This window comes from Numida meleagris, chromosome 1 (assembly GCF_002078875.1).
Source record: "Numida meleagris isolate 19003 breed g44 Domestic line chromosome 1, NumMel1.0, whole genome shotgun sequence".
NCBI classification, from domain to species: Eukaryota; Metazoa; Chordata; class Aves; order Galliformes; family Numididae; genus Numida; species Numida meleagris.
This window is the reverse complement of record NC_034409.1, coordinates 100,087,369-100,101,153: the sequence shown is the minus strand read 5'-3', so window position 1 is coordinate 100,101,153 and position 13,785 is coordinate 100,087,369.

Sequence of the window (13,785 nt, the reverse complement as noted above, 5' to 3'; positions counted from 1 at the left end):
AAGGCTTCTGATTTCATTACTGCTCATAGCAGTAGGAGTCGGATGCACAATAAACATAGTTTGTCACAGTTCTCCATCTCTCACCAAGCTTTTGTTCTGCTTCATGAATTTTAAACCTGCCAGAATCTTTAAAGGTTTCTGCTATATTAAAAAAATTATTTTTATGAGGTAGGAAAAACAATATAACTTTGACTCTTCCTCAGCTGTGCTGTTTCGTCTCTCTTCTGTTTTTCATATGTTGAGGTAGAAAAATACTATATGACAATTGATGACAATTACTGTTTTTCTACATTTTTTTCCTACATTGCAGTGTTTTCACATTTTTTTTCTTTGTTATCTAAAACATTGAGATTTTATAAATAAAATTAAGAGTTGTACTGAGTTCGAAAGAAAAGATCAATAAAATAAAAGTTTCCCTTTTAGGGAACACACTCTTTCTGGAAGTGGCATATCTAAAATTCTAGGTCTATGTTCACATTCTTGTTTGTATCTGCCTTTCTATATCTGCACATTTTTTTTATTGGAGTTGTTCTAACATGTTGGTAATGCTTCATAGAGCCTACAGCATTGTCAGCATTGTATATCTTCTGGAAATGTTGTAAATCAATACATTCTTGGCTTATGAAATTGACATCTAGTAACAAGAAGAAAGACCTTGCCACAGAAATCAATAAATACATACTGAAAAGCTTTTCCTGTGAAAAGTTTGTGCTGATCTTATGGCATAGATGAGACCTTGCTGATCACAAGTTCATCTAAAAATTTTTTTTTGAAGCAAATGCTGCATGATACCTCTTCTGAGAGCCTCACTCCCAGTCAGTCTTGTTAGAAGTAAAACCTTTCTGATGAAATGGCTATGAAGAGAACATCACAGGGATTCAGCACTTGTAAGCTCTCAGATGTATGGGGTTATGGAGAACTACATTTGTTCTCTATAATATACAGCACAGTTCACAGAAGACTAATTCCTGTTGCTTTCTGTTTTTACTGGCAAGGCTTTTGTTAGATTTCGAAACTTCAATGTAATAGAAAGATGTACCCTTGGCTGTTAAACATGGAACAGACTTAATCATAGGGTCCACCCTCAGGTATAGTAGTGTTTGGCAGGACTGATTTGCAAAAAGTGTTGGGCTTGGGACAAAGCACTTGTGCTCTCAGATGGGGAAGAAAGTGCTGGTCAGTGCCTGCTCTGCTGAAGAAACTGAGTAGGTAGTGCTGAGACAGTATATGTCCCCATCGGTTAGCAGAGATTTGTTGTGTGGGACAAGTCACCTTTCCAGCAAACAGGCTGCTGCTGCAGAACATCACTGAGCCAACATGGACTCAGAAGGGAAAGGATAAATAGATGACAGAGAAATCGCCTAATTTATAGAAGAAGATCTGTGATTTACTTAAAATGAAGAAAAACTGCAAAAATCTCCCAAAGTGGAAAGGAAGTGCTGTTCCAAGTCTCATGGAGTTGCTGAAAAATGTTTGTCTTTAGGGACAATGTTATATATGTTGATGGGAAATTATGAGATACTTCTTACATATTCCTTGTAATGCTTTTCATATTTCCTCCCAGTGTTCACTGCACAATTTCACTATTTCACTATTCCAGTTTGTCTTTGAAGTGTATTCCATTGTATTATAGAATGTATAGGGTGGTACAAGATATGGTTTGTTAATTGAAGAGAAAATCTTCCCGTGCATTTGGATAGTGATACGTAAGCTTATGTGAAGCAAATTTAAGTTCCTTCTGATCAGTTAAATGAGCCACACAGTTTGTATGGCGTTGGTGAATATCTATGGGGTACAAAATGGTCTCTTATCTCTTCCTCTTCTGTGTGAGCTCTGAACAGAAGTATATTATTGGTCCAAATAAAGCTATGTTGCAGCACTTCTTTTCCAAATTTGAAAAATATTTGTTTCAGATGTGATAACTCTTGATAATACTGGGTGCTATATGGCTTTGATTGACTTTACCTCCTAAAACCTTCCTACAAACAATTTCCTAACTAGGAATGGGCTGGAGAAATTAATTGTCCCATCAGAATTAATTCAGTAAAATATTTCTATGAGTTTGGCAGAACATATGAGGCTGCAAAGGGCCTGGGCAGCAGATTTTTTTCCTGTTGTATGTTTCATTGATTTTCTTTGTTGCTCTGTGCAATAAAGAAAGATCCACTTCTTTGAATGGCGGGAACAGTAGTATCAACATGTTAGGTGAATGTCAAATTCAAAATACTTGGAAAGTGCTTGACAAATGGTTTTCAATGAATAATTTTTTTTTCCAAAGTCATTAGGAATTTGTTCTGAATCTAGTGTAAAAGCAATATATATATGTATATTTGTTTTAATTATTTTTAGAATAGCTTATTCTAAGGGGTGATTGCACAACACTGAAATGTGATTTTGTCATTTCATGTTTTCTCACAAGAAGAATTTAAATCTGAAGCTGTAAGTCATACCTATGTGATGAAATCACAGCCTTGTTAAGAATGTTCTTCAGGTCATATCTTGTCACTGAAACACAACTGAAGCTAATACTTATCTGTCAGTGTCAAGGGAAAGGAAATCCTGTTGTTTACTGACCTTCAAAAAACAGATTTCTTTTAAAGTCAAAACAGACTGAAAACTTAAAAAAATGGCAAAAATATGCACCACTCAGTTTGTGTGTAGAGCTTAATAAATGTTTTTAAGTCAGAACATTTTTGAGGGCTCCTGAAATTATATAATTTTGAAAGTGTTCAAGACACTTACTACAAAATGAAAAGACTTTGTGAAAACAACTATTCCTATTATTATGAAAAATATTTGCTTGTTTTGTTTTCCAAAATTTTGCCATCTGTAGAAGTGATTATGCACATTATGGCTGCCATTATCATTTTGAAGCATGAATAAATGTCACGTTCCACTTCTAGATCAAGGACGTTATGCCCTTAAGATGGAACATGTGTTCTTCTTCATGCTTTGCAATTTGTCACGTATACATCTGATTATCCCACTGCTAGAGAACAGAGTTGAGTTATTGCTGCCATCTATATTATATTTAAGAATTAGACTTGCACATATTCATTTCTTTTTTATGATATTTTATCTTCCAGTCCTGTGCAAATAAATCATGGATCATCTTTTCCCAGCATAAGGTCACTGCAAGTGATTTTTATCTTGGTTTTTAAATATTAAACAGCAGTAGTCTTCATCTTTTTGTACAGCCTCTCTTCTGATTTCTTGACACAGCATAGTGAAACATCTGTTGTTTAAAGCCTTGAAGAGTAGTTGATAAGTGCTGGTTTGTTGAAATACATTATTTACCATCTGAGGACTTATCCTGCTTGGGAAATACTCTGACCCAAAGCTTATAAAAATATCATAAGCTGTAGATCAGGACATTAAGTCATCCTATAAAATTCCTGATTTCAGTGTGACTGATGCTATAGATATATATTTTTTTTCCATGTGAACCCACAAAATTACCTATTCATTCACCCCTTCCCATAATCCAGGCTATTCATCCTTTCTGCTTCTTGGTAGATTCAGCTGTTGAGCAGCTGAGTGGAGGAAAGTTATGGTGAGAGATGCCATGTCCCTTCAGCGTGAGGATGTTTCCACTGGTGTCCCTGCTTCAAAGATCCAAACTAGTCCTTTCTCATGATGACTGAGTCTTAATATTCTAAGTATAGTAAATATAGCTTGAGGGTATATAATGTGTCTAGAAGGTTGTGTTTTTGTTTTTTTTTTCTAACCAGAGTTTTTCGCTGTTCTTAATTTTTTTTTCTTTATTTTTAATATGACTGCTCTGTCTCAGGCATCTCTCAGCAAAAGGAGAGACTATGACATTTGATGATGCCTTTTTCAAAGTACAGAGTACTTTCATCACTTTCCATTTGACTATTTGCCTTTCAGTTCAAGAATAAAGAAAACCCAACACTGTGAACTGCTCAGGCAATGGAAAACAAGTGAGATCCCTGAAACAACAGAAAGATGCTCAGCAGAAATAAGTGACCTGATGCTACTAAAAATTTGCCATTGTCATTCTTCTGATTACTAGCTGGCTTCATGTACCATTAAACAAGGACTTCTTTGATTCTTTTGCAACATACTTTTTCCTTACTATGTTGTATAGATATTCTAGTTAAAGTCCACTTTTAAATTTAATTGTAGTTATTATGACATAAGGTTCTGTTTCATTCGTATGTTTCAGTTGCGCTAGCTTTATGTGCAGTTTCAGATTAGTTATGATACATGCCTACATCCATCTCTAAAATGTTTATGTTCAGAGGCATCTCTTTTGCAGTTTTACCTCCCATATTCCTGTTCATTTCTTCTCTCAAAAAGAAGAAATTCCATATTCCATATTCCCGTTTCTTTCTTCTGCATTATGCTACATCGGCTTTATGTAACCTGTAACACTTGAAATTCTACAAAATTATCTGTACCCACTTGAAGTCAACTATAAATCATTGTAAAAAATAAATTTATTATTATTATTATTATTTTGGTTCCAAGCGCAATATCAACTTTGAAATAATATTTTCAATAGAAACATCTCTAAATATATTAAAGATGGCCCATTTAGAAGTCATTACTTAAAACATGTTCTGTTTGATGGAGTTTTCACCTTTATGGACACTCAAAAAAAATATTAATTTGTAGCAGATAATTCAGATTTTTCTTCCTAAAAATGTATTATGCAGGAATGGGGAAGTAATATTATTATGTCAAAAGGTCATTAGAAAACAATGAACGTGCAAATCTAATTTCTTTTTATCTTGAAAACAACTGACCTGGGACAGGGAGAGAGGCATAACACTTTGATACTGTCTAAATCAAAGACCTTTCCACACACAAGTGAGGTTCCCAAAATACAAAGAATTCCTTTAGTGCTGGCTTGTCATTTACATAGGAATTAAGATGATTTACAACCACATTTCCTTTATTTCTCTCATCTATCTCTGTGCAAGTCTACTCATTGACACTGTTAAAACCTGGTGAGGGTTGACTGTGGCTTAGTGTTTCCTAGTACTTGACAGAAACAATAGGCTAACGTAAACTCACCTCTCTCCTGTCAGCTTAATTGCTACTTATCTGCTGTTGTTTTGTTACTTTTTACTCCTACTGCAAGACTATTGAGCCACCTCTGCACTCAAGGTTCTCCATTTCCTACTCGGAGCACTCTGTCTCTAAATGACTTTTTGCTTCCCTCTCCATCATAGAATAAAGGTCTAAGGATAAACTGCATGTTAAAAAGTGATTTCTAAAGGATCTCATCCCCATATAATATTTGAATGCTGTCCTAAAAGCCTATTAAGAGCAACCAGCACATTTTTTTCATTGGATACTAAAACATTTCCTGCATTCTTTAATTACTTGCTAACAGGGTATTTACAAAGGGTCAAATGATTTCCATATAAATTAAAGCAGAAGATGTTTCTTCTGATGAGAGACGTAAAAAAAAATTAGAAATTTAGGGAAAATAAAGACTGGTAGTGTGAAATCTGTAGCCTTGTGCTAATAGACATCTTTTGAATTTAAACAATTATTGATTTATTTCAGTCATCAATGGAAGCACAGCAGTAGACAACAGTTTTGATTCACTTGTGATCTGCGACACTGATAATTGTCATATCAAGTTGCTGTCAGGTTCATAGAATATAACTCAATTCTCTGTTTGAAAGATATTCATTTTGAAGATTAGAGACAATGCCTGTTTGCATAACCACATCTATGACTGAGAGGGAATCAGCCCCGAGGTCCTGTCACAGAATAGGAATAGCAGCATCTTCATGAAACTGTTTTGAAGCAATAGAGAATCTTTCCAGAACTGCATTTTTGCTAGCCAAAGATAAAGTAAAATGTTAATGTTCAAAACGCTAATTTGTTATCTTGATTTTCTTGGCTAGAAACTCTTTCTCTAGATGTGATTTACTACAAATTGGTTTACTGTATCATTTGTTTAAAAATCCTGAAGCAGAAAGGAATAGAAATTGCAAGTAGTAGATTTATAAGTAAAGAGTTGACTTCTTATCTCATAGTTCTTGCAGAGCATCTGTTGAGTTAATTTGGCTTAGCACTAGGTAATGGTCTAAGGAAGCTAACTGTCACCAGTTGAGAGTTCAATAAAATGACCCCTTTGCTTCATTCTGGATAAAGCTTTATACAACAACCCTTCACCCAGCCAACCCAGGTACTACTTTTTTTCTCCCACTTCATGATAATTTCAGAATTTGGGAAGTTTCATTTAACTTTAAATGTTATTGTTTGCAGATATTTTCCTTAAATTATTTTTGCATTGGTTTCTAAAATCTGTTTTTGTAATTCTTAAAAATGATATCTCCAGTTTGTAGTTAGAATTATAATAAAAGTTCTGTATGTTATTGGTAAGACTACTTATGAGTAGTTTTGGTTGTGAAAAATTATCACATAGATTGTACTTGTCACTGGTTTGCTTTAGAGAAAAATTGAAGTTTCCCCTTTTTTTATCTCTTCTTGTGAGGAAAGATATATATATATTTGGCCCCCTTGTTTTTATAATCCGTGAAGCAACCAGATCATGAGTCCATAGAAGAGAAAGAGAACACTCTAAGAGTGGATTTCTTAGAGTCCTATCAGAAATGAAGGGACACACATAGAAGCTAGATCAGATAAAAAATCTGAAACAAAACATTGAGTTAAGAAGGTCTGAGTTTATGACATCCTACCACATTTTTGGGAAGCAGATATGAATCACTGCATGTTCAGACCCCCAAAAAACCTCATCACAATCTCTGCTTGATGCAGAGTACATATTTGTACCTCTATTGACTTCAGTTGAGTAACATTAACTATACATACAGTCATTTCTCATTTGTATTTGGTAAATCTTGAGAAAACTATAGATGAGTTATACCAGGCAAACTTCTCCTGGTAAGAAAAATAAATTCTCTTCCTGTGGGAAAATGCAGAGGAATTTTCCACAGCAGACACCTGTTATATTCCTCTCTCCACCTCTGAATTATCTTTCACTTACGGGAAATCATGTGGTTTGGAATACATAGACCTCACAGTAAAAAGGCCTGAGTACCACTTGAGGTTCATGAAAGAGGTTAGACAGGACTCTAAGGGATATAAGATAAATGAATATTTAAGAATATTATGTGGTGCTTGCACTTTTCAGTTTACTCACGTTAGGGAACCTTGTTGTAAACCAAAAATAAATAGCTCCTAAGGAAAATGAAGAGTGAAAAGACTCTCTGTGTTATTGGAGAGTTTAAAGACTTACTGAAGTTATTCTTTAAAATTTAAAAAGAACACCCAGGAGATAAGCAGGTTACACTAATAATTACACTAATAACAATTGGTTTTGTTTTTTTTATAGTTACACTAATCACTGTGCAATTGGCATTTGTGGTTGATCTCCTCTTATAGTAAAAGAGTGGCCAAATATCTGATTGGATAGAGCTGTACACTATTTAGGTTTTTTTTTTTAGAACCCAAGTGAATAATGAGAAATTTCAGATACAGTGGAATCCTTAACAGGATTACATGAACTCACTAAAACCATCTTGAAAATTGTGAATTACATGGAACATTGAATTGTAGATTATCTCCATAACTCATCCCTCATGTAACTTCACTGATGTCAGTGAAGTTGCAGTGCTCACAGAAGATAGCACAGTTTAACCCCTTTGCAATAACATGTTCAAAACTTGGGGTTTTTGCATTATGTCTAAAGAATCCTTAAGCAGGCCACTGATCCTCAACATCAGGTAATGTCGTGGTTGACCTTGAAGATTTGTGAGGCATGGGACAGAAAAGCAAGAGATCTATGTAAATTATCACTGTTTTTTTTTTTTTTTTTTTTTTTTTTTTTTCCCTCTTATCCCTTACACAATCTAAAGGCCTGCTCTGTCTAACCTGTATCTTTCTACAGCACTCCCCAGGACTGCACCGTCACTCTGGTCCCCCTTTTTTTAGGATAATGTGTGAGTTGATCTCTTTCACACACTGTTCTTCACTGATTCCATATCTCACTACATCAACATTTTAGTCTTCATATATTTTCAGGAGAGTGTCTATCAGCTGAAGTGGAAGTGAGGTCAAGAATTTAAGTGTTTTGGTTTGTTTTTGAGCTGTCTGAAATGAAAATCATAGATGATGGTATGCGGAGAGTTAACTCTGACATTTTATCACAGATAAGATGATGAGATGATGGGCTATTTACAGCAGTATGATTGGTCTGTCAATATTTCAATAAAATCTTTCCTACAAAAATGCTGACTGATGATACTAGCTCTCTTTGTTCTTGTCTACAAACCAGCTGACAGCATCATATTATGGCTTCATGAAACTCTTTAAGGAGAAGGATATAAGAATTGTTGCTATTTCTGGATCATAATTAAAAAAAATACAGTTCAAGTTGTTCATAAAGGGGTACGCAGGAAGTGAGTAATCACTGGAAAACACACTTATATCTGGACAGAAGTCAGTTATAAGAACTGCTTGAACGATAGGGAGATGGTTTTTATTTGATAATGTGGTATGTGTGTGGCAGACAAACAGAAGTAGCCAGGTAATGGGAAAAAGCAACAGAAAACTCATTTATCTTGTCCTAGTTAAAAGTATGATCATAGCCTGAGGTAAACCAAAGCTTCCTGGCTGTGGTAGTGCCTGGAAATCCCTTCTAGCAGCCTATGAGAGCTGGACTCTTCTGCAGAAGCCTGAGAAAATAGACCATTTTACAGTTCACCTGGACCTTTCAAAGTATTCTTTGAATGTCTTAAACAACAACAACAAAATTGTTTCTGTTTTCGTGCTGCAAAAATCATAGAAATGGGGCTTTCTTGTCAAGAAGGCAAAATGACATTTGTCAGCATACATGGTCTAGTAGGGAGATTTGCTGCTAAATATCAGTTTTTGTCTTACTGTTTAGGAAGATGGAGTAAAACAGAGCACTCAAAGAATGGCTCAGTGTCCAGGTGGAAACTCATGATGACAGGTGTTCCTCACTGTTCAGTACTGGGACCGGCACCATTTATCATCCTTGTCAATGACATGGACAAAGGGATTGAAAGCAACCTCAACAAGTTTGCAGGTGACACCAAGATGTCTGTGCAGCTGACACAGTGGAGAATGGAATCCCATCTGGAGAGACCATTGCAGGCTTGAGACGGGCCCATGCAAACCCCATGAAGTTCAATAATGCCAAGTGCAAGGTCCTGTAGCTGAGTTAGGACAGTCCTGAACATGATTACAAGCTATGTGATGAGTGGATAGAAAGCAGCTGTTTGGAGAAGGACTTGGGGGTACTGGTGACAAAAGCCTGAATCTGAACCAGCAATGTGTGTTTGCAGAACAGAAAGCCAACTGCATCCTGGGCTGCACTGAAAGAAGTGTGATGCAGCTTCTTTTGAGGTGATTTTCTTCCCCTGCTCTGCTCTCTCTGTACTTTTGTGAGACCCTGCCTGTAGTACTGTGTTCAGTTGTGGGGCCACCAGCAAAAGAGAAACATGCACCCGTTAAAGTGGGAACAGATGAGGACCTACAGAAATAATGGGGAGGGACTCTTAACAGAGAATGTAGTGACAGGACAAGGGGTTTTAAACTAAAAGAGAGTAGAACCTGTTGCCCAGAGAAGCTGTGGATGCCCCATTCCTGGAAATGATCAAGGCAAGACTGGATGCGGCTTTCGGAAACCTGATCTAGTGGGAGGTGTCCATGCCCACAGCAGCGGCGTGAAACTAGAAGACCTTTAAGGTGCCTTCCAATCCAAACTGTACTTTGATTCTATGAAACTGATCTCAAGCCCTTCAGAAGTGATGTGTACTAGTTCGCTAACCAGCAGAATGATGTTTCAGTATAAGACTTAAAGAAAGTCAGGGTTCTAGACAGCATGAAGAATCTGAGTAGGCAACATGCCTTTGAAGAAGACCTGCCAACCCCCAGTTAAAAGGAACTTTATGCACTAAAAGTTTTTAAGTGGCTTCTTTCTAAAATGTAAGGTGCAAAGGGCAGAAGTCTGTTTCCACTGCTCGATGGGTATAAACAGTAGCTTATCTCTGTGATTTATCTATGCTGAAGAAGAAAAGAGAAATAACTCTTGTATCAAAATTATCCAGGGGTTATTCTGTTTTTTCCTCAGGAGCGAAGAGAAATGTCATCACAGAGATCAGTAACCACATAATGTACAAAGGAAAGCAAATGGCTTGGATGTGGATAGATGTCGCGGTGCGACAATTAATAGACTCTAAAGAACCGGGATCCCATCCTGGGGAGAAAGACACAATCAAAGATGCTGTGGAGTCAACTCTCGTTTATTGAAGCATTCGCACTGTGCTTTATATCCATACAACCACTGAGCATGCCCAATCGCACCCGAGTCACATGGCCACACGCCCACGCCCCCCCCTTTAACCCACCTAGCATGAGGCATTACGTAAGCAAGCACGTGCCTTACTGTGATTGCAAAACCGGACGCCCTTCCTTTTGTTTACCATGCTGATCAACACGCATCCCCCTACCGTTTTTACCCGCCTCAGATAGATGTTATTTTCTTGAGTTATTGATGACCTTTAAGTGGGGACATTAGTACTGTGGGAAACATATTTTCTTCATTAACTTCTCTATTTACTTGTTTACTTGTTTGTTTTGTAACCTTTGGGCTTTCTGACAAGTATTATTTTATTATTGCTTTCTTTAAAGCATATTTCTCCTCAGGGAGACAAAAAAAAGCACCAAACATTTATCTAGAATTTAACTGCATAGTATCAGGATTTTCAGTATTCACTGTGATCTCAGTTGAAGAAATTGCTTACCATTTAAGAAAGGACATTTAAGTACGTACATCCTGGAGCCCATTGTACATGATGGAAGTGCTCTTTGGATCTGGACTTATTATAAGAACAAATAAATGGTAAATTATCTTTCTCTCTGCTTCTCCTTCAAAATGATTTGAAAGAGAATGTCATAAATAATTTGCAAGCCATGATCTTTCCTCTGTACTATGTAAATAAACTGTAGTAAAATTTGTAATTCCTTGATACTATGCTTGAATGACACTAAAATTTAATTACTTCTTTCCAGTAAATTTTCATAAATTGCATTTAAAGGAAGTATAGCACATCTGAAATTCAAGCTGATAAAGCCCTGCATTATCATTATAAAATATTATGAATTTGTGATAGTGAATAGAAATTAGTTCAGCTGTCAGTCACAACTAATGGAATTCCCTTCAAATCAGTTTGTTTAGTTTAAAATGGTAGCAGTCTAAGTTTGTTTTAGCTTCTTAGGCATAAAGAAAGAAAGTGGATCTGAATGAAGACTGTTCTCCCTTATCTTGCAAGAATTATTGATAATAACAGAATGAAGCTTTTCAGAACAAAAAATATTTATCAAATCTTGAAATTCTCTAAATTGAATCTAAGAAAATATATTTCATACTGTGAGGGAGAAGGAAATAGAAACTGTGCTGTACAATAGAGCATCTGTCCTGACACAAAAAACTGCAGAATTTAAAGAGCTCATCATGTGATTGTGAAAGACCCTGTGATAATGAGCTTACTTTTGAAATGTGGGAGATACTGACTTTGAGAGTTGAATCTAAGTTTAAACAAGAACAAGCAGGTTTTTCTGGTGTTATACGAACATAGATTTTGCTCTCTGCTTAATTTAAAACTGTGAAAAGGATTAAAAGCTATAAAATCCCAGTAAAGTCAAAGAAGAAAGGAAAACAAGCTCAATTATAGAGATGATTAATTATGTAGACCCAAGAGTTCCTCAAAGAAATGATAGCGAGAACTTAATCACAAATTATTTTAATGCAGAAGAAGGAGAGAATGTGAATTAACTGAAATAAGAAATCAATTTAAATAGACCAAGAGTTCTGTATTAAGTTCAGATGTAAAAAGAAAATATTAGAAAACAGAAATCAGGTCAGATGACAAAGGATGAACATAAAGAATAAAAGAAAAAAAAATAAAATCTGAAAGCTCAAGCTGAGGTGCAACTAAAAAAAACCATCAAACAAGCCAAGAAATGTTTATGTTAGCACCAAGATGAGAGTTAAGGAGTTGCTTTGCTGCTTACCTGTAAGAGAAAGCTGACACTGGAAGCTCTGGAATGTCTCATACCTTTTGAATTAGTTCTTCTAAAAATAAATAGATTAAAAAAAGCCACAACATTGAATTTTTGCAGAAAAAAGTCATAATCTCACCCTGAAATGAGAGAATATCAGGTGAGGGGTTTACAGAAATGAAATGTTTTCAGGTTGGGTGGGTCTAGAAAACTTCATCCTAAGGTATTTAAGGAACCAATTGAAGCAATCAGGAACAGCTATTAACTTGACACTGTGGACAAATGAGAGAAAGCAGAAAAAAAGAGAAATGGAGAATGTAATTTGTGTCTTTAAAAGTGGAGTGGATGATACTTGGTTTGCCTTTCAATTATTGGAAAAATTCTATCCCCCCTCAAAAATCTTGGAAATGAAGTAATTGTATGTACTTGAAAAGTGATGAGAGGACTTTTAACAAGCACGTAGAAGGCTCTTAATATATTCAAGTTTCCTTTCTGACAGGATAAGGATTGGTCTATTTAAGAGAGAAACAGCAGCTGTCAAGTATCTTTGCAGTAGTGATGGTTTATTTTTTACTGTTTGAAATTATACCTTCATAATTGAGGAAGGGAAATAGATGAAACTGTCATGGTAAAATGAGTAAGAAAATCTTACTTTAGAGAGAAGTTATCAGTAACTGATTCCAGAAGAAAGTATTAAGTAAAACTTCTCAGAGACATATCCCCAGGCTGATTTTGCTCAGCATTTTCAGTAGCCACTTACCAATTCTGTAAATGACTCAAAGTCAAGAGGGACTGCAAATACTTTAGAAGACACAATGTTTGAAATAACAATGATAAATTACAGACAGGAAAAAAAAAAACCATGGAAAAATGCAGTGTTGTAGGTGTTGTAGAAGATAATAAATTTAATATGAGTTAACTGTTTATGTTCAGAAAAGGACTGTCTTCTTGGATATGTGAAAAAGAGTGTTGTCTGTGTACCTGCACAGTTATCTTTCCATCCAGAATACTGATTTTGAGCTCCTGACTTCAAGAAAGATATATGGACAAACTGATGAACCTCTGGAGAAGAAAAGCAAGAATGAGCAAAGTTAGATAAAATATGGCCAGTGAAGGTGGATAGGAAGTTTTGAAGAGAAAGGAGAGGGCTGTTCTGTCACATCTAACAGACTGCAGTAAAAAATGAGAAAAAATGATATGCTTTCTTTGCTAGTGGATGATGATAAAATAAGTAGTTGGTTCGAAAAGCAACAAGAAGGATCTAAAGAGGACTTGCAGAAGAAATTTCTAATGAAGCAGATAATAAAATTCTGAAACAGAAAGAAGTTGCAATGTCGACCTCACTCTCATGTTTTAAAGACATGCCAGATAAAACTTTCAGGATTAAAAAATTGTTATGACTTCTCTTTGTCACAAGGATGCATAAGACAACACTTGTAGGTTCATTCTAACCTCATTTTTTTCCATATCCTGAAGTGAGGGGAGGAAGATCAACAACTTGTGTCAATTGTGTAGAGTGAGACAAGAGAGCAAAGGAACACTTCTCAAATATCATCCAGATTGTGGTTATATCTCAGTGCCAGATGGTGCTGAAGTATATATTTTTCATGGCTGGATTTTTGTTTATGGTATGGGGAACTGCATAGATCAAATGAAGATGAATCCAAAAGTTATTTTGTAGACTGTATTTACTACTGTTATTTTCCATTGTAACATACATATATACAATAAAAATCTTTATCACCTAGTTCA